We start from the raw sequence: 21,620 nt of genomic DNA on the forward strand, positions 1-21,620 counted from the left end.
TAGTTTGCTCTTCGAGTAAGTTTGTACTGAACTATGTAAGGGTGTGTATGAACCATGGTGTATATATAGCAGTTGCTTGTTACCATGTTGTTCGGATATTCATTTCCGCATTCCGTGTGTTCAGTACATTCTTAATCCATAGCAAGTATTGATATGATATTGGTCTAAGCTATGAGTTTGTTTGTCAGGATGGTGCTCACCAGGTTGAACCGTGCCCCTGCTCATGAGCAAGGTGAGGGTAGTCAAGCGTCGCAGGAAGACCTGCCTCACCCACCTTCTCTGGTAGAAGTGATGCTTGAGGCAGAAAGAAACAAAAGGGAGACCAACCGAGTGCTAGAGCGTATTGAGCAGAATACGGCTCGACAGCCTAGGAATGCTGCAGTGTCCCTCAATGACTTTGTGAATCTGAATCCTCCAAAGTTTCATCATTCCGTCGATCCCCTCGACGCTGATGACTGGCTATGCAGCATCTCACGCAAGATTCGCTCTGCGAATGTGTCTGAGGCGGACAAGGTGACATTTGCGGCGTATTTCCTGGAGGGACCCGCCAATCTATGGTGGGAGAATTTTGAAGCTATGCGTCCCGCTGAACCAGTGGCCACATGGGCAGACTTCAGTGCAGCTTTTCGTTTGCACCATATTCCAGAGGGCCTGATGGACAAAAAGAGAGAGGAGTTCTGTGCCTTCACTGAGGGCAAGTTGTCTGTGGATGCCTATAGCCGCGAGTTCGGTAACCTCGCCCGCTATGCAATAGAGGAGGTGTCTACTGACGCCAAGAAGCAAGCAAGATTCCGTAAGGGTCTGAGCCCTGAGCTCCGTCGAGACCTGCGCCTCCTTGAGTGTGCAAGTTTTCAAGCCCTGGTCAACAAAGCAATCAGTGCGGAGACTGGTCATACTGACTTCGAGGCCACAAGGAAGCACTCCCGTGACTTCGGCTCATCTTCTGGTTCCGCGTTTCCAAAATGCAGGCTGTGGGTTCCAAACAGTTCTCTGCCGCCAAGATACACTCCGAGGCCATCCTACGTGGCGCCTCAGACGAATCAGGCCAACCCTCCAGCAAAAGCTTATGGTGGTCCAGCTAGCAATGTTGCACCGCGTGCCAACCAGGTGATATGCTACAGGTGTGGAGAACCAGGGCATTATTCCCGTGAGTGTCCTCATAATGTGGGTGCCAACCAACCCGAAAAGTCTGTCGGGCAGGCCAAGTCGGGCAAAGCGTTCTATGTGAAGCCAACTCCTGCACGTGGCCGTGTGAACTATGTGTCAGCAGAAGAAGCTGCAGAGGATCCCGACGTCATGCTGGGTACGCTTCTTGTTAATCATCACCCAGCGTCCGTTCTCTTTGACACTGGGTCTTCTCATTCCTTCATTTCAGAAAGTTATGCACAGTTGCATAACATGTCATTTTGTGATATGCCAATCCCATTGGTTGTCCAAACCCCTGGTAGAAAATGGAAAACCTCTAGGATAACCTATGACAATGAAATTCTAGTAGACAGGCTAGTTTTTCTAGCCTCATTGATAGCATTGAAATCTTCGGATATTAATATCATCTTGGGCATGGACTGGATGTCAGCTCACTATGCCAAGATTGATAATCATTCTAGAAATGTCCAACTTACCCATCCCTCGGGTGAGATAGTAAATGTCTCTACTCGAGTTGCCAAATGCCAACTCTATTCCCTAAATGCCAACCCTCTTCCGGAACTTGAAGACATTCCGGTTGTCCGTGACTTCCGGATGTTTTTCCAGAGGAACTGCCAGGAATTCCACCTGACAGAGATGTAGAGTTTGTGATAGATCTTGTTCAGGGAACTCTTCCAATAGCCAGAAGACCTTATAAGATGGCACCCCTAGAGCTAGCCGAACTTAGGAAGCAATTAGATGAGGCCTTGAACAAAGGTTTCATTCGTCCTAGCTCTTCTCCTTGGGCTTGTCCCGTCCTCTTCGTCAAGAAGAAAGATGGAACGGATCGGATGGTTGTAGATTACCGACCAGTTAACCTGGTCACCATAAAGAACAAGTATCCGCTCCCAACGATCAACGATCTGTACGATCAGCTCGCTGGATCCTCAGTCTTCTCCAAAATGGATTTGAGGTTGGGATACCATCAAATCAAGATTAAGAACGGGGACATTCCAAAAACGGCCTTTGTTACTCGTTATGGCCAATATGAGTACACCGTTATGTCCTTCGGTTTAACCAATGCCCTAGCCACTTTCTCTCGGCTGATGAACTCAATCTTCATGGAGTATTTGGATAAATTTGTCGTGGTATACCTCGATGATATTCTCATCTACTCGAAGAATGAACAAGAACATGCCGAGCATCTAAGGCTGGTATTGATGAAACTTCGAGAGCATCGCCTTTATGCCAAATTTTCAAAATGTGAATTCTGGTTACCAGAAGTGACCTATCGAGGCCACGTAATCTCTGGTAAGGGTATTGCTGTCAATCCCGAGAGAGTTCAAGATGTCCTTGATTGGACTCAACCTGAATCGGTTAAGCAAGTTAGGAGTTTTCTTGGTCTAGCGAGCTATTGTCGCCGCTTCGTCGAGAATTTCTCCAAGGTTGCAAAGCCTCTAACTGAACTCCTCAAGAAGGATAAAAAGTTCGAGCGGACACCATAGTGTGAGCATAGTTTTCAGGAACTGAAAAGACGCTTGACTTCCGCACCTCTGTTGCTACCACCATATTTTTCTAAGGACTTTGTTATCTATTGCGACGCCTCGCGACAAGGGTTAGGTTGCATTCTCATGCAAGATCGTCATGTGTTCGCATACGCATCTCGACAGTTGCGTCCACATGAGGATAATTATCCCACACATGACCTTGAGCTTGCAGCTGTGGTCCATGCACTAAAAACCTGGCGACATTACCTTCTGCGTAATCGTTGTGAAATATTCACTGATCACCAAAGTCTAAAATATATCTTCACCCAGCCGGATTTGAATCTCAGGCAAAGACGGTGGGTTGAGTTGATCTCGGATTATGACTTAGGGATAACTTACACCCCGGGGAAGGCCAATGTTATGGCCGATGCACTAAGTCGTAAATCTTATTGTAACAATTTGATGCTACAACAAGGTCAACCACATCTCCATGAGGACTTTCGGAAGTTGAATCTTCCTATTGTTCCTCAAGGATTCCTTTCTACCCTGGTGGCGAAGCATACTCTTAAGGATCAAATTATAGCTTGCCGAAAGCGTGACAAGGGTATATCACGGATCAAGGAGAATATTTTTAGCGGAAAAGCTAAAGAATTTTCCATGAATGATCAAGTTGTTGTGTTCTTCCAGAATCGTTTAGTGGTTCCTAAGAACCCACATCTAAGGCAGTTCATCCTTAAGGAGGCTCATGATTCTCCTCTCACCATTCATCCCGGTAGTACTAAGATGGATCAGGACCTACGCCAGAGTTTCTGGTGGACTAGGATGAAGAGAGAAATTGCTGAGTTCGTTGCTAACTGCGACGTTTGTCGTCGAGTTAAGGCAGAACATCAAAGGCCTGCTGGCACCCTTCAGCCTCTAGCTATTCCTGAATGAAAATGGGATAAAGTTAGCATGGATTTCATTACCGGATTTCCAAGACCAAGAAAGGAAATAATGCTATCTTTGTGGTCATTGACCGTCTTTCCAAAGTGGCTCATTTTCTTCTTGTTCGTGAGAGTATAACACCTAGCCAGCTAGCAAAGTTATATATCTCTCGAATAGTGTCTCTTCGTGGTGTACCCCTGGAAATTAACTCGGACCGTGGAAGTATCTTTACTTCTCGCTTCTGGGAAAGTTTTCAGAATGCCATGGGGACTCACTTATCTTTTAGCACTGCTTTCCATCCTCAATCAAGTGGTCAAGTAGAAAGAGTGAATCAAATCCTAGAAGATATGCTCCGCGCTTGCGTTATTTCATTCGATATGACTTGGGAGAAATGCCTTCCATTCGCCGAATTCGCTTATAACAATAGTTATCAATCAAGCTTGGGCAAAGCCCCTTTTGAAGTTCTCTATGGACGAAGCTGTCGAACCCCTCTTAATTGGTCAGAAACCGGAGAGAGGCAACTCTTTGGCCCGGACATGATCCAGGATGCAGAAGAGCAGGTTCGCATTATTCGTGAAAAGTTGAAAACAGCCCAGTCTCGTCAAAAGAGCCAATATGATCGTCATCATAAGGCTGTGACCTTTGAAGTTGACGAGAAGGCTTACCTTCGGGTTACACCTTTGAAGGGTACCCATCGATTCGGTATCAAGGGCAAATTGGCTCCTCGTTACATTGGTCCTTTTCGCATTCTTGCCAAACGAGGAGAAGTTGCCTACGAGTTGGAACTTCCTCCGCATCTTTCCAAGGTTCATGATGTTTTCCACGTCTTGCAACTCAGGCGTTGCTTCTCGGATCCTATCCGTGAAGTGGACCACGAAACGCTTGATCTCCAAGATAACCTTTCATACCGAGAATACCCCGTGCGTATTCTTGATCAAGCTGAGCGTACCACTCAATGTCGAAACCTCAAGTTTCTTAAAGTTCAATGGTCAAATCATTCTGAAAAGGAGGCAACTTGGGAAAGAGAGGATCGTCTCCGACTTGAGTATCCTGCGTTATTCCCGACGAGATTCTTTTGATTGGGGGTGAGTTGTCACATCCCTAACCCTTAAGCAAGATAGCATTGTGCTCATGTCTTCTTTGCATTAGCATCTAAGAAGTTTCAACAAAAACAACAAAGTGGCGAAGGAAAAACTCAAAACCCTAGCCACCATTTCAATTAAAGGAAATCTCAAACTAGTTCAAAATCAATGAACCCAAAATGGCCTCAAGAAATGTTCAAACTTTCTGATAAATCATGAAAGTAAATGAGCATTGGAGAAAACTATTTTCTTGACACTTTAAGCTTTTTGAATAAATGAAAAAGGCTACTGGTTTCAAGTTTTAAATTTGAAATCAGAAACTATAAATTTCCAAAAATGTTGAAAACCTTGGAAATGGTTGGGGATATTATAACAAATATTTCAGGAGGTCTAAAATAGTTTTACTTATTGTTTTGGAGCTGAATTAATTAGCAAAACAATAATTAGCAAAAGAGAAAAACAAAAACAGAAAAAAATGGAAAAACCTTACCTCTCGCCTAAGCCTGGCCCGACCCATCCCTGGCTCGTCCCCTCCCTCGCGCCACTAGGCAGCAGGAGGTGGCCGCCGCCCCCTCCGGCGCGGCCACGCACCTGTGTTCCTGCTTGGCCGCAGCCTTGCGCTGGTGACGACGGGGATAAGCTCCCCAGGGCCTCCCCTATCCATTCCCCGCCTCGGTTCTCTTCCTCCTCCCGGATCTCCTCCTCCTCCTTGCTGCCGCCATTAGAGCCGAGCTCGAGCTTGAGCTGCCCGTGCCCCTAGCCATAGGATTCCCTACCAGAGCACGCCATTAGCTCCGCCTCGTCGCCCTGGTCATCTCTGCAGAAGCCGAAGCTTCCTCGAGCCCTGCAATGCCCGCAACGCCATCGTCTTCCACCTCCGGCCGTCGGACCTCTCCCATCGATTCGTCGCCCCCAGGCTTTCCCCGAGCCGTCTAAGCTCTGCTCTGCACTCCCCGTGAGCATGCGGTCGTTTCCCCTAAGTTTTTCCCGTCGATCCCCTCCTCTAGCTCTAGTTTCACCGGAGCCCGATGAGGACCGCCGCTGCCGCTCGTCGCCGGTGGCCCTCCGATGATCAGCTCGTCCTTCCGAGGGCACCAGCAGCCCCAGGTCGACGCATAGATGCTGTAGCAGCTAAGAACCGAGCGTAGATCCCTCTGATTCAAAGACCCCGATGACGCCCGAGCCTTGGCCGCCGCCAAGCTCGTCGCCGGCGTCATCTCCGGCCAGATCAGCCCCGGCTAAGTCCAGAAATGAAGCTGCGGGAGACGTGTCGTTCCTCTGGTGCTCTCCGCGCAGCATTTGGCCCCCTGTGCGCCGTTTCCGAGCCCCTCCGCCGTGCTGGTGGTCGCCGGAGGCTCCCCGCCGGCGAGGACGACCTCGCCGCCGGTGGATGTCAACGTGGCAAAGCTAACCCAGCAGCTCAGCACCTAATCACTCGCTGACAAGTGGGCCCAAGGCCAAGTCAAACCTCAGTTAGGGCTGGTCAGCGCGGGATTAGTCCCAGAGAGGCTAACCAGTGGGGCCCCCCTGTCAGGTTTGAACTGAACAGGTCGGCTGACCTGCTGACGTCAGTCTGATGCAATAAATAGAATTTCCAGTATAAAACTAATTCAGGAAATTGCTAAAAATTGTAAAAATCATAGATATTAATTTGTAACTCCAATGAAAATAATTTATATATGAAAAAGTATCAGAAAAATTCAAGGATTCTGATTATGCTATTTTTAACCATGTTTAAAAAAGTTACAGAACCCTAAATTGTGTAATAAGGAATAATTCAATTCTTATAATCAATTTTTAAATGGAATTTGCAAAAGTATTCAAATTTCATTATATATACAATGTTCACCACTGTCCTAATTACAAATCAGTACCATAACATGACATTTCATGCATGTTAACATCAAGTTGATCTGAGCATCAGGTCGAATCAATTAAACCGGTATCCGAGAATACCCCGTTTGAATTGCTATTCGAATGTGATTCAAATCAACTCTAAACCTAATACATGTTGAAAATAATAACTTATCACCTTGCATTCTCATGCCATGCTCATGCATCATTTTGAGTGCATATGATTGTTATTGAATGTTGCCATTCATTTCGGTAGGCTCCGCACCCCCGGATTCCACCGAATATCCGTCTAACGGATATCGTTCCTCCTCTGAGCAACAAGGCAAGCAACCCTTTTGATCATCCCGATAATTCCCATGTTCTTGCTCCTGCACCTATTTATTGCATTTAAGATCAAATGCCTCAACTGCTTTTGCCACGATAGTTGAACCCACTTTCTTTGCATGACTTAACCTTGTCACCGTAAATAGCCAAACCTTGCAACCTAGCATACCTGGTAGTTGTTTGAGCTATGATGTGCCTTATCCTGCTATGCATGCTATGCTTAGAGTTGTGTATGGTCTGTCATCTGGGAGATGAACAGAAATGTGGAATGTGTTCGGTAGGCAAAGGTTGTGTGTTGAACTTGAGTTGGTAAAGGTACTGGTGAAAGGCTGTGTAGGAGTACATGGGGGGTTGTTTCATTGGAACCGTCCTTAGGAACTGAGTTTCGTGTATGTATTACAAGACTAGATACTACCACATGCTGGGCCCTGAAATTTGACCCCGCTCGGCCTATTAATCGCGTAGTACCCGGTCCAGGAGTTGCAAGTAGTTTCTGGTGTTTATAGTAATGCTAGAGGCCGTGCATGGTGCTGACCTGAGAGGTGGGCCGTGATGCGGTAGGCAGTGGCACGGTGTACCAAGTGGCACCCGGATGGTGGGCTTGGGAACCCTGCGCACATCGTTTGAGGCCGTGGTGGAAACCTCGGCCGGACTTCTGTACGGGTTACTCTCAGATAGGCAATAAACCTGGACTAGGTACTATTGTGGTTAACGGTCGTGGCCGACTCCCTCGTTGGGCTTCCGCTTGAAGGTTGCCGAGGTGCATGACGTGCACATAGCGATAAGTGGCGAGAGCGTGTGTGACGAAGTACACCCCTGCAGGGTTATGATCTATTCGAATAGTCGTGTCCGCGGATATGGACTACTTGGAGACATATGTTGTTCATAGATAACTTCAATGGCTACTCATAAAATTGTCAAGATAAGCATGAGTGTCGTGGACGGCATTTCCGTATGGAGACGGAATGATTCCACGATAGTGTATTGTTGTGGTGTTAGTGGACTCGTGTGCGAGAAATCAAGTTGTCAAAACTAATTTCAAAATGCAAGTTGTCTAGCCACGAGTCAAATGCTGGCTTCCCGCATGAAACCCCACAATACCTTTTGATACCTTGCATGAGTACTTAGCCATCGTAAAGTCTTGCTGAGTACCTTCGTACTCATGTTTGCTTAATAAATGTTGCAGAGGTTGCCAATGACCCAAATGGAGGGTACTTCGTAGACATCGACGACGACGAGTAGCTGGTGTCCCAGCTACGATCTGGCCCTACGTCGGCTCTGTAGTATAGTCAGTCCATGTGCCTTCTAGTTGCCCTGTCTGTACCCAGACAGTTTATTATTCTTCCGCTGGCTTGTATTTATATGACTACTATTATGGGTCGTGAGACCCTTAATGTGTAATATTATGTGTGTGGCTCTTCCGAGCCTCTTAAATAAAGGTTGTATGTTTATGGTTATGTTGTGATGCCATCGATGTATCTATACATATCGGTATGCCATGCGTACGTGTGTCGTACTTGATATGTATGGGGTTCGATTACCTAGTCGTGAACTTTAGTAGCACTCCTTACAAGGAAATGCCCCTTTGTGATCCAACGAGCCTTGGTAGTTCGCTACTGCTCCGGACACATTGGTTGACCGGCATGTGTCCTTCTTAGCTGCTGTGTCTGTCCCCTTTGGGGAAATGTCACGCGATGTAATGGAGTCCTTGTAGCCTGCTACGACTCGTCTACATTCCACATACGTGAGTCAAAAGACGCAAACGGTCCCGGCTAAGGTAAGGCTGCAGCCGTGGAGTTAACCGTGCGTGAGACCACAAAGGGATGCGATGTGTTACAGGCTGGATTCCTATGGCTTAGGATCGGGGTCCCGACATCTTCCTCCTCCTCCGTAGTCCAGCCATATGTTCTACCTCTCCGTAGACCTTATGGTTTGCGAGGTAATAAGCGACATAACTCTCTCCCTCTGAATTTTGAGACGACATATTTTCATATCTGCCAGAAAAATAACATGAAATAAGAATAGAGGATTTCTCCGTGGTACTGGCATTAAATCTTCGGGAGATATATATAAAGACTTTTTATACGGGGAAATACTTGTCCTATAAGAAAACAGAGCCGGGAAGGTGCCCGAGGGGCCCAGCACCCACCAGGCCGGGCCAGGGGGGGGGCTCGGGCTCCCTGGTGCCTAGTTGGCATGTTGGTTACCTTATTGTGTGTTTATCAATTTCTACTTTTTCTAATATTACAAAAGTAATAGAAAATATTTTTGCGGATTTTTTTGAGTCGGTTTACTTACAGTATCAAATGCCTCTTCCTTTTAAGGGTTCTAAAGTGTTCTGGAAGGTATCCTTTATGTGTTCCTCCGGTGTCATGGTGTGAATAATATATCTTTCTTCATTAATAGGTGTACCTAAACTATAGTGCTTTATTCTCTGTCCATTGACCACCTTCGGGTTAGTGCCTTCAGGATTATTGATCTTAATAGCTCCATGACGATAAACTTCTTTGATGATCTATGGTCCTTCCCATTTGGTGAGAAGTTTTCCTACAAAAAATCTAAGACGAGAATTGTACAATAGAACATATTCACCAACTTTGAATTCTCACTTTTGGATTCTTTTGTCATGCCATCTTTTAAATATTTCTTTGAATAGTTTCGCATTTTCATAAGCACGGGTTCTCGTGTCATCCAGTGAGCTAATATCTAATAACCTATTTTCACCAGTGAGTTTGAAATCGTTGTTGAGTTCATTAATTTTCAAATAATCTTTATGTTCTAACTCAAAAGGTAAATTACATGCTTTTCCATAAACCATTTTATAACGAAACATACCCATCTGATTTTTATAAGTTGTTCTGTAGGCACACAATGCATCATCTAATTTCTTAGACCAATTCTTTGGGGACCTACTGACAATCTTTTGCAATATTGATTTTATTTATCTATTGGTTAATTCTACTTGACCACCAAATTGAGGATAATGGGGGGTTGCAGTCCTATGGTTAACATCATATCTAGCAAGCAACTTACGAAAAGCACCATGAATAAAATGTGAACCACCATCAGTCATTAAGTATCTAGGGACTCGAAAACGTGGGAAAGTAACTTCCTTAAGACTTTTAATATAGGTGTTATGATCAACACTACTAGTTAGAGTAGGTTGTACCCACTTAGTGACATAATCAACAATAACAAAAATATGTGTATACCCATTGGAGGAAGGAAAAGGTCCCATATAATCAAATCCCCAAACATCAAATGGTCCAATAACAAGTGAATAATTTATATTGATTTCTTGACGGCTACTAATATTACCAATTCTTTGACATTCATCACAAGAGAGGACAAACTTACGAGCATCTTCAAAAAGAGTAGGCCAATAAAATCAAGACTGTAATACTTTGTGTGCAGTTCTATCTCCCGCATGGTGTCCTCCATAAGCGTCAGAGCGACACTTCCGAAGGATTTGTTCCTATTCATACTCTGGTATACAACGTCTAATAATACCATCTACTCCCACTTTATAAAGATGTGGGTCATCCCAAAAGTAAGGTCTTAAATCAAAGAATAATTTTTCTTTTGCTGATAGGTGAAAATAGGTGGTATATATTTAGCAACAATGTAATTAGCATAATCAGCAGGCCATGGTGTGTCATGAGTAACATCTACCATAGTCAGTTGTTCATCAGGTAAGCTATCCTCAATAGATAGTGGGTCACCAAGAACATTTTGTAACCTACACAAGTTATCAACTACGGAGTTCCCATCCCCTTTCCTATCAATGATATGCAAAACAAATTCTTGTAACAAAAGAACCCACCTAATAGGTCTAGGTTTAGCATCTTTATTTTCCATAAGATATTTAATAGCAGCATGATCAGTGTGAACAATCACATTAGAATCAATAATGTAAGATCCGAATTTATCACAAGCAAATACAATTGCTAATAAAAAAATTTGGTGGTAGCATAATTTCTCTAGGTATTGTCTAGAGTTTTAATAGCTTAATGGATAACATCTAATTTCTTATCAACTCTTTCTCCGAGAACAACACCAACAACATTATCACTAGCATCACACATAATTTTAAAAAGCAAGTTTCATTCAGGTGGTTGAACAACAGGTGAGAAAGTTAAGGCTTTTTTAAGTGTTTCAAAGGCTTGTACACACCATCATGAAAAACCAAAGGAACATTCTTTTGTAATAAATTGGTAAGAGGCCAAGAAATTTTAGAGGAGTGTTTAATAAACCTCCTATACAAACCAGCATGACCCAGGAAACTACGGATACCTATAATATCTTTAGGACATGGCATCTTCTCAATTGCATCAACTTTGGCCTTATCCACCTCAATACCTCGTTTGGAAATTCTATGAACCAAGACTATACCTTCATTTACCATAAAGTGGCACTTCTCCCAATTCAAGACAAGGTTAGTTTGCTCACATCTCTACAAAACTCTATCAAGGTTGCTTATGCAATCATCAAAAGAAGTTCCTTAAACAGATAAATCATCCATGAAAACCTCAACAATCTTTTCACAAAGATCAGAGAATATAGTAATCATACATCTTTGAAAGGTAGCAGGTGCATTGCATAATCCGAAAGGCATACGTCTATATGCATCGATTCCAAAAAGACAAGTTAAGGTGTTTTGTCTTGATTAGGTTGTGACATGGGTATTTGAGAAAAACCAGAATAACAATCGAGAAAGCAAAAATGTGTGTGCTTCGATAATCTTTATAGCACTTGGTCTATCAAAGGTAAAGAATAATGATCTTTTCTAGTAGCTTTGTTCATTTTCTCAAACCAATTACCATTATATAGCGAGTCACAATTCTTTGTGGAATTAGTTCATTTTTATCATGCGGAACAAGAGTAATACCTCCTTTATTAGGAACACAATGAACGGGACTTACCCATCTACTATCAGCTATGTGACAAATTATACCTGCTTCTAGAAGATTTAATATTTCATTTCTTACCACTTCTTTCATTTTGGGATTCAATCATTGTTATTGATCAACAATTGGTTTAGCATATGGTTCCATATTAATCTTCTACTGATAGAGAGTGGGACTAGTTCCCTTGAGATCATCAAGAGTATACCCAATAGAAGCTTGGTGCTTCCTTCAAGTTTTTAACAATATTTCTTCATGCTTTGTAGGGTTAGCACCGATAATAACAGGCCAATCTTCTTTTCATCAATATAAGCATATTTCAAAGTTTGAGGTAATTGCTTTACTTCAAACATAGGATCACGCTTGGGTGGAGGAGGACTTCCTATAGTTTCAACACGCAAGTTGTGTTTAAGGATAAGCTTTTTCTCATAGAACCTTTTATCTATTTCATTTGTTTCACTCATATGAATATCATTTCCATGATCTAGCAAATATTGTTCTAATGGATTAGTAGCAACAACAGAAATGGAAGCTAGACCGATTACTTCATCTTTACTAAGCAATTATTTATCATGGGGTTGCTTACTGAACTTGGATAAATGGAACTCATGAGACTTACCACCAAAATTAACAATGATATTTTCCTTTTTTTCAATCTCTTTGAGCGTTGACAGTGTTCAAGAAGGATCTACCAAATATTGTGGGACAAAAATCATCTTGTGGTGATCCAAGTACTAGAAATTTTGTAGGGTATTTTACTTTTCCACACAACACTTCAACATCTCACTACTGGAATTGAGAAACTTGCCATTTGCCATGCCTTTGCCGTCTGCTGACGCATGGCAAAGATCCTCTTTGCCGTCAGCTGGCACAAAGTAGACGGCAAAGAGGTTGCTGATGGCAAAGATTTTATTTGCCGTCGGCCATCTCTTTGCCGTCTGCTGACGGATGGCAAAGGCCCCAGAGGCGGACGGCAAGGAGAACCCAGACGGCAAAGGGGCGCCACCCTAACGGCCGAAGCCCGCCCCACCCCACCCAGCCCTTTGCCGTCCACCTCCCAACTTCTGCAGACGGCAAAGGGGGCTCCCCCTAATGGCACCCAGCCCACACCTCCGCTCCCCTAACGGCATGCTGCACCCTCGCTCCCCTCGATCTCCTGCCCACTACAGCACCGCCGCCACCACCCCCTTCACTGCTCCGGCCCACCGCCGCCGTCCACGACCGGAGCTCCCCGCTCCCCTCCTCTCCCTGTCCCTCCTCCCTGCGGCCCTCCTCCCCGCGGCCCTCCTCCCCGCCGCTCACGACCCAAGCTCCCCGCTCCCCTCCTCCCCGCAAAGGGGCGCCACCCCCACGGCCGGAGCTCGCCCTCCCCTCCTCCCCGCGCACGTCCTCCCCACGCCCCTCCTCCCCGCCGCCCAGGGCTGGAGCTCGCCCTCCCCTCCTCCCACTGCCCTCCTCCCACTGCAGGTAAGTTTTTTTTTCTGTTTTCTTTATTTCCTGTTTTTTCTTTTAAACTAGTAGATAGTATATAGTATAGACATATAGTGTGTAGAAGAAGAGGAGGACATATAGTGTATATAGTATAGACATATAGTGTATATAGTATATAGTATAGAAGAAAATAAGAGAATAGTATAGACATATAGTGTATATAGTATATAGTATAGAAGAAAATAAGAGAATAGTATAGACATATAGTATATAGACATATAGTCTATATAGTATAGACACAGGGCCGGGCCAACAAAATTCAAGGCCCTGTGCAAACTCTAAAATGAGGCCTATCTTCCGCTGACCGAGCTACACTTTTCTTTAGCGGAGTAATCTAAAGAAGATCACATAAAAGGTGTAAATTCCAAACCGTATGTAGTAGTGTTTTAGTGAAAACAATACACACTTGATACATTTTGTTCCCATTGATTATTACATCGGCAAGTTCATCCTTGAAACAATAAGGCCAGCTCGTGCGGGCCGAGGAAAAAAAATAACTGAGGGTTATATCCAACTCTTGTGCACTTTAATAAAAGGTGGCAAAACATTTGATAAATGGCAGTCAAATAGCAGAGCAAGTACACAGAAATTTAGACAATGTGTAAAATAAAACATAGAGAGCCTATACAGTGAATATTGGACAACACCAACACTGAATTTTGTACAACAAAATACTGAAATTGGGACATCACATACACTGAAATTTACATATAGCAAGATGAATGAAATTCTGACAGAAAATAAAAGGGATTATGGACAACATCACATCAACAAGACTTTATAAGTGTCAAGAATGAGCTCACCGGGAGGAGGGGATCCAAGTGGCCTGGCGTTTGTCTTCCAGGACTTAAGCTGCGCCATGTAGATCGAGCTTGACGATGTCCTAGACCCGTGGGCGGCACCACCAGCCCCAGAGGAAAGACAACCCGGTGAATCAGGCTAGGTCCCCGACGTTCCCGGTGGCTTCGCACAACAGGTCCTCCTCGGATGGAGCGGCGCGTGCGGCGGGGGATCGTACTTGTGTGCTGGACATGTAGCGTGTGCGCGGCGGTGGCTGCATGTATGCCGGTGCCGACACACTGCGCTTCTTGGACCAGCACCAGATTGATCTGTTGTGGGCTAGAGAGAGGAGCCAGCGATGGATCCATTTGATGGGTTGCGTGCTACCAAGTTGGGCCTTCTACAAAAAAATGGGCTATAAGCCAATACTTTGTTTAAAAAATCTGGGGCCCCCAAAACTGGGGGCCCTGTGCGGATGCACAGGTTGCACACCCATGGGCCCAGGCCTGTATAGACATATAGTATATAGTATAGACATATAGTATATAGTATAGAAGAAAATAAGAGAATAATAAACTAGAAGAAAAAGGAAGAAGAAGAAGAAGAAGAAGAAAGAGGACAGGACGAGAAAGATAAAAGAAAGAAGAAGAAGAGGAGGAGGAGGAGGAGGAGAAAGAAGAAGAAGAAGAAGAGGAGAGAGGAGAAGAAGGAAGAAAAGGACCCCGGCCCCCGACCCCGGACGCCCGACGCCACCAACCCCCGACCCTCGACCCCCGACCTCCGACGCCACTGAGACCCGACTCCCGACCCCCGACGCCCGATACAACGGACCCCCGACCCCCAACTACATTAACCCCCGAACCCCGATGCCTGACACCATTGACCATCGACTACAGAAGCCACTGACCCTCGACCCTCGACCCCCGACGCCCGACGCCACTGACCCTCGACTCCCGACGCCACTGACCCTCGACCCCCGACCCCTACGCCCCTGACCCTCTACCCCCGGCCCCCTACCCCCGACCCCCGACACCATTGACCCTCAACCCCCGACCCCCGACACCTCTTCGGCCTCTTGTTGACCAAAGAGACCCCAACCCCCGACGCTAGTGATCCTCGACCCCCGAAAACACTAACCCCGGACCACCAACACAACTAACCCCCGACCGCCAACGCCACCGACACCCGACACCACCGACCATCGACGCCACCGACACCCGACACCACCGACCATCGATGCCACTAAGCCGACGGGGTCATAATTTTGTAAATTATGAGTTAGGTCACATATTTTCCGATTATGTTAATTATAAAAACATCATATTTGTGTTGATCGGGTGAATTTCAGTGTGCAGTTGTTCGAAGACCTCCACGTGCGTTGGACGAGCACCACCCTTGCATTTGTTGGTGAGCACAAAAGACTTCTCCTCCTACCCCCTTAATTTGCTCTGTCCCGGTCTTCGTGCCAATGAAACTTGCTAGCTATAGGTTTCTTCAATCGTGAGTATGCGTGACCAATATGCGTCTCCCGTTCGAAAGGGCGACATCTGTAAATATGCATTTCTTTGCATATTTATAACCGCCATCCTTTCGAATTGTCCAACATTATCCATGGACAGCCCGAGTATGTGTAGATTGGGTTTGTTTTCCCGTATGCTGTGCTCCGGATCCGATGCGGAATTTCGTCAGTGCCTCCCCTGTTGTTCTTCGGGTACACATCCTCTCTGCTTATTGCCGAGACGTGTATCAGGAGAACAGCGGGGAGGTGCTGCCTAAATTCTGCGTCGCATCTGGAGCAGAGCATGGGAAAACGAACCCAGTCTACACATACTCGGGTGGGATTAGGACCTATCTTTGCCTATTAGCGTGTAGGTTTCATGGACGTAATAAAACTGACAAACTTGATTAGCGTATGAATATAGATGATGAATTATATATTTATTTCTTGTGCCCCCATAGGTAGCTAGGCAACATGAGTGATCGTGCTTGGATGTACACTGGTCACCCTAGTCAGAAAGACATGACCCATAAATGGTTAACAAAAACCAGGGGGTTTGTGAGAGCCGCATTTGCAAATGGCCAGCATAAAACATGGTGCCCCTGTCCCAACTGCGACAACTGAAAACGCAGACAGAGTTTGAAATGGGTAAGCACCTGCAAAAGTGGGGTTTTACGCCTAATTATACGGTGTGGAATTTTCATGGTGAGTCTGACCAACGTGCCAGAGCTGAGGTGATTCGTCGTCGCACTGACAAGCATGGTATCGGGATTGAAGACATGGTGCAAGACTTTGATGATGCTCGTGATTCGGACGATGAGATGGAGGAATCTGCAAAGGCCTTCTATGAAATGTTGGAGTCTTCAAAATGTCCTCTCCACGAGCAGACTGAGCTTTGTCAGTTGGATGCCATCGCACAAGTAATGGCTCTGAAGGCTCAGTTCAACCTAGGCAGAGAATGCTACGACGCGATCATGACAATATTTGGACGCTTTCTACCCAAAGGCCATGTACTGCCTCCAAACCTAGGCAGAGAATGGATGTGCCTTATTTAGGCTTGAGTATGCAGCCTTGAACTATTGCCCCATTTGCAATTCTTCCAGGTATATTGTGGTAGACAACGGCATGGGTGAGAAGAATCAGACCAAAATCCCCATTAGTGTTCTTTGATATCTGCCAATCGTACCAAGACTTCAACGTCTTTTCATGGTCGAAGAGACGGCCAGACAAATGACATGGCACAAATTGGGCAAAAGAACCGAACTAGATGCGGATGGGAACAAGATGCTGGTACACACTTCAGATGGTTTTGCGTGGAGGCACTTCGATGCATTACATAAGGATCAATCGGAAGATCCAAGGCAACCTAGAGTTGCCATCAGCACGGATGGGTTCAATGTGTATGGTATGACGGCAGCACAATACACTTGTTGGCCTGTATTTGTCATTCCACCAAATTTGCCACCCGGAGAGATTATGAAAAGAAAGAACATTTTCCCGACGTTGGTAATTCCAGGGCCCAACTATTCGGGGAAGAATATGAATGTGTACATGCAGCCGCTTAAGGATGAGTTGCAAGAAGCCTGGGATAATGGGATCAAGACCTACGACGCGGCTACCAAAACAAATTTCAAAATGCATGTGTGGTACATGTACTCGACGCATGATTATCCGGCGTTTGCGTTATTCGCTGGCTGGTGAGTGCATGGAAGGTTCCCGTGCACCACATGCAAGGCAGCTCTTCAGTTCCGTTGGCTGCAGGCTGGTCGCAAGTATTCTTGCTTCAACATGCATAGACAATTCCTGGATCCTGACCATAAGTTCAGAAAAGACAAGAAGAATTTCATCAAAGGTAGAGTTTTCAAAAACACAGCTCCAGCATCGTTGACAGGCCAACAGAACCTTGATCAGTTAAACGCTCTCGAGCCTGATCCTTTGCGTCCAGGATACTTCAAAGGGTATAATACGGAACACGCCTGGACTCAAAAGGTCATGCTTATGGGATCTACCTTACTTCAAAGACCTCCTTTGCCCACACAACATTGATGTGATCCACACTAAAAAGAATATTGCGGAGGCCATTTTTGGTACATTGTTCGGCATAGAGGGGAAGTCAAAAGATAATCCTAAGGCTAGAATCGAGCTGGAGGCTCTATGTGGTAGACCGTTGCAAAACTTGCGACAACGGAAAGGAAAGCAAAGCATAGCGATGCCAAAGGCATGGTTCAATCTTGAAAGGCCAGCTATGAGGGAAATCCTATTGTGGGTGAAAATACGGTTGATGTTCCCCGATGGGTATGCTGCGAAATCTAAAGAGGGGAGCGAGTCTTGAGAAATTGAAAATATTTGGGCTCAAGAGTCATGATTGGCACATATGGATTGAGCGGGTAATGCCGGTGATGTTGCGTGGCTTTATCCCTGAGGATGAATGGCTAGTACAGGCAGAGCTGAGCTATTTCTTCCGTTCTCTTTGTGTGAAAGAACTATCGCCTGGCGTGCTAGATGAAATGGAAGAGTTGGCGCCGGAGTTGATCTGCAAATTAGAAAAGATCTTTCCACCGGGCTTCTTTAATCCAATGCAACATTTGGTTTTGCATCTCCCGACCGAGGCAAGAATGGGGGGCCCGTTCAAAATCGATGGTGCTACTCAACTGAGAGGATGCAGAAGAAGCTTCGAGCTAAGTGTAAAAATAAACGTAGAATTGAAGGATCGATGGCCGAGGCATTCATTACTGAGGAGGCGGCAAACTTCGTGACAGCACACTACGAAGCCAAAAATCATCATTTGCATAATTCGAAGCCTCGGTACAATGATGGCGATCGAGAAAAAGTTCGATCCAACCTCAGCCTATTCAAAGGTAAGCTCGCACAATCCGGTGCTTCGAAAGGGAAATCGTTGGATGTCGAAGAATGGCGGACCATTTCATTGTATATCTTCACCAACCTAACAAAAGTGCGGCCGTACATCGAGTAAGTTCTCGGTAATTTATTGTTCCGCAACTTCTAATTGCTTTGAACTACTCTTATTCCCAGATCTTTGATATAGTTGATACGTTGCCGAATTCTTGGATGGAGAGGTCATCAAAAAGGATTTCGTCGAAGAGTATGAGCTTCTCGCAAAGCATGGAGGCGATTATCCCGGTTTCATCTCTTGGTTCAAACAAAGGGTAATTTATTACCATTAAGGGCCCATTTGATTTATTGGTATAATTTGCGGCTAATGCATCCATTCTTTCGTATTAAACTTGTAGGCTGATGCAGAGTCTATGGACGCCGAGTTGAGACAAGTCGCTAATGGTTTTGACTATAAGGTCCGTTCATTTGATAAATACAACATCAATGGGTATCACTTTCGTACCTTTGGCAGAGAGCTATCTATGCCCGACCTAAAGACTACAAATTGTTCTGTCTGTGCTATCGGCGAAGGAGACACCGAGTATTACGGAAGAGTTGAAGCAATTTATGAACTTCTATTCTATGGTGAAAACCCACCGACCGTCGTAGTCTTCAAATGTTATTGGTTTGAGCCGAGGGAGACTAGAAGGACTCCTGAACATATAGGACTAGTCGAAATCAACCAAAACACCCACTTAGATGTTCCCGCTGTCTATATTATGGCTCAACAAGCGAAACAAGTTTTCTATCTACCGTGGGCCTGCCAAACTGATCCAAATCTCAAAGGTTGGGATGTCGTTTATGAAGTGCCACCACATTTTAGACCACCTACCCTCAATGAAGAGGATTACGAACCTCACATCAACCCAGACACATATGAAGGAGAATTCTTCCAAGAAACACGTATGTCCAAGAAACGTTTCAAGAACCGCTCTACTTCACCCCAGAACATTGAAGTAGACAGCGACAGTGAATCCGTCTTAACCCCTGAGCCCGAACAGGAAGAGCTGGAAGAAGAAGAGGTTACTGCTGCGGATGACCTGTCACTTCTTGACCGATTACATAATGGTGGCCTTCCACATGTTCTTCGTGATAGTGATGATGATGATGCATTTATTGATGATAGTGATGATCATGATGCATTTGTTGACCCCGAAACATATATAGACGAGGACGATTGTTATTAGTTCATGTCAAGTATTCAACTATTATACTATATATAAATTTTGAGTTCATGTTAGGTATTCAATTTTTATTAGTCATGTTGGTATTTATGACGATGATAAACATAAATTATATACATTTTATTACTCCTGTTGGTATTTATGTTGTACTAATTTCATTTACTCTTTGTCATGACAGGTGTTGAAAGATGGTGGGAAAGGGTCGAAAGCACGGTTGCTTCTTCATCGGCGGGTGATGGGATGGGTACTTCCAGTCCTGCCTCGCCTCTTCAGAGAGTGTTGCTCTCTACTTTGCAAGGAGTGCCCCCGTGAGAGGAGGTCGACCCCCCGCGAAGCCGAGAGGCACTAAAGGTACACGTTGTATTCATGTTGGTATTTATGTTGTACTCATGTTGTATGCATATTGCTATTTATATACATTTTATTACTCATGTTGGTATTTATGTTGTACTAAAGGTACACGTGGCCGCGGGAGAGGTAGGGCTACACGGTCTCCGCCACCACCCCAAGCTGATTCACCTGAGCACATGACTTCTAGGGTGGATTCGTCTAAGGTGGAGGCTACACGGTCTCCGGTTCACGAGCCTCGGGTCGACTAGCCTCAGGTCGACGAGCCTTCGACCCACGAGACTCGTCTCCCAGAGGATTCCTTCCAGGCGACTCCGGAGCAATGCAGGGATGAGGGTACGTCCGAAGAGATCCAGTGGGATACCTGGCCTGAGGCATGTGGCCATGCTGGTAGCGACGAGGAGCTGGGTGAGGGGGCTACCGTCTACCAGCATGGTAGTTCGGGGCTCCCGCTCGTGCCAGCGACCCCCGAGCAGAGGTGGTCGATTAGGCCAAATGGGGAGAAGTAAGTTAATTTACTCTTATTTAACCTTTTGCCCTCGCGTATTCTCAAATATCTAATGTTTTGGCTTTAATTTGTCATACTGTAGGGGTTGGATTGTTGCCAAGGGTGTCCGCAAGCCCAACAGCATCCTTGGTGTTCTTTGCCGTCAAAACTTCCCAGGGTTTGTTACGTTGCCCGGTCGGGAGCGAGAGGTAGGAATGACCCGGGAGCACTACTTGGGTGCCCCGGCCCCGCCGAAGGTGGAGATCGACGGTGTTTTGTGTGACACGAGGGCGGACATGGTGATCCGAAAGTTCTGGGTAATTTCTCTTTCACACAATTATAAATCAACCACATCTATTTATTGTACTAATCGGTTATCGAAACCGAATGTCGCCGCCTACTTCAAAACTTTCGGCACGAGGCTCGGGTGTAGGCTGTTCGAGACTACTATGCCACGCGGCGTATTAGGCTTGACAAGGCGAAGTGTCGTGATGCTAAGATGGAGAAGAAGAATTACATGAAGGTAATTACATATATTAAGGCTTGTAGTTAGTTTCCTTGATTTGGTTCTTACGCGCTCAAATTTCTCTTTATTAACTTAGGTGCCCCCGAGATGGTGTGTGGATAAGATGGATTGCTGGGAGGCCTTGGTGGATCAGTGCTTCTCCGAAACGTGGGAGGCCAGCCACAACAACGCCAAGGAGAGGCGTGGCAAAATGGTTGGCGTGCCACACCATCAAGGGAGCGTCAACTTAATCCAATTTCCCGAGAACTGGGTATGTGGTTTGCTTCATGCCTCGTGCAATTTATTCTTAATGCTATCTTGAGAACTTTACCAATACAATTTTCCTCTCTCTCTCTTTTAGGAGCGTCACAATAAGACGGAGGCGCCACAGATGTACGACATGTATGCGATGGCCCAAACTGCCTCGTACAAGAAGGTCAAGGCATTCTCTGAGTCTGACCTCGAGCATCCAGAAAACTTCACCAACATCTCCTCCCATGACAAGCTCGTGAAGTACAGAGATCACGGGAAGGCGAGGAAAGGGGAGGACTTGAACCCGAGCGAGGGGCCTATTAATCCAGAGCTGGTGAGGGTAGCTGGCAACGGGAGGCCCCATGGCTCGATCGCCATTGGAGACGGCCTTATACGTTGTCCTAGCTCTCTCCGGCAGATAAAGGCACGCCAAACGAGCTCTTGTCCGGAGATAACACGTCGTCCACGGCCAGTCGAGCT

The sequence above is a fragment of the Hordeum vulgare genome, chromosome 4H (genome assembly GCF_904849725.1).
Source record: "Hordeum vulgare subsp. vulgare chromosome 4H, MorexV3_pseudomolecules_assembly, whole genome shotgun sequence".
Lineage (NCBI taxonomy): Eukaryota > Viridiplantae > Streptophyta > Magnoliopsida > Poales > Poaceae > Hordeum > Hordeum vulgare.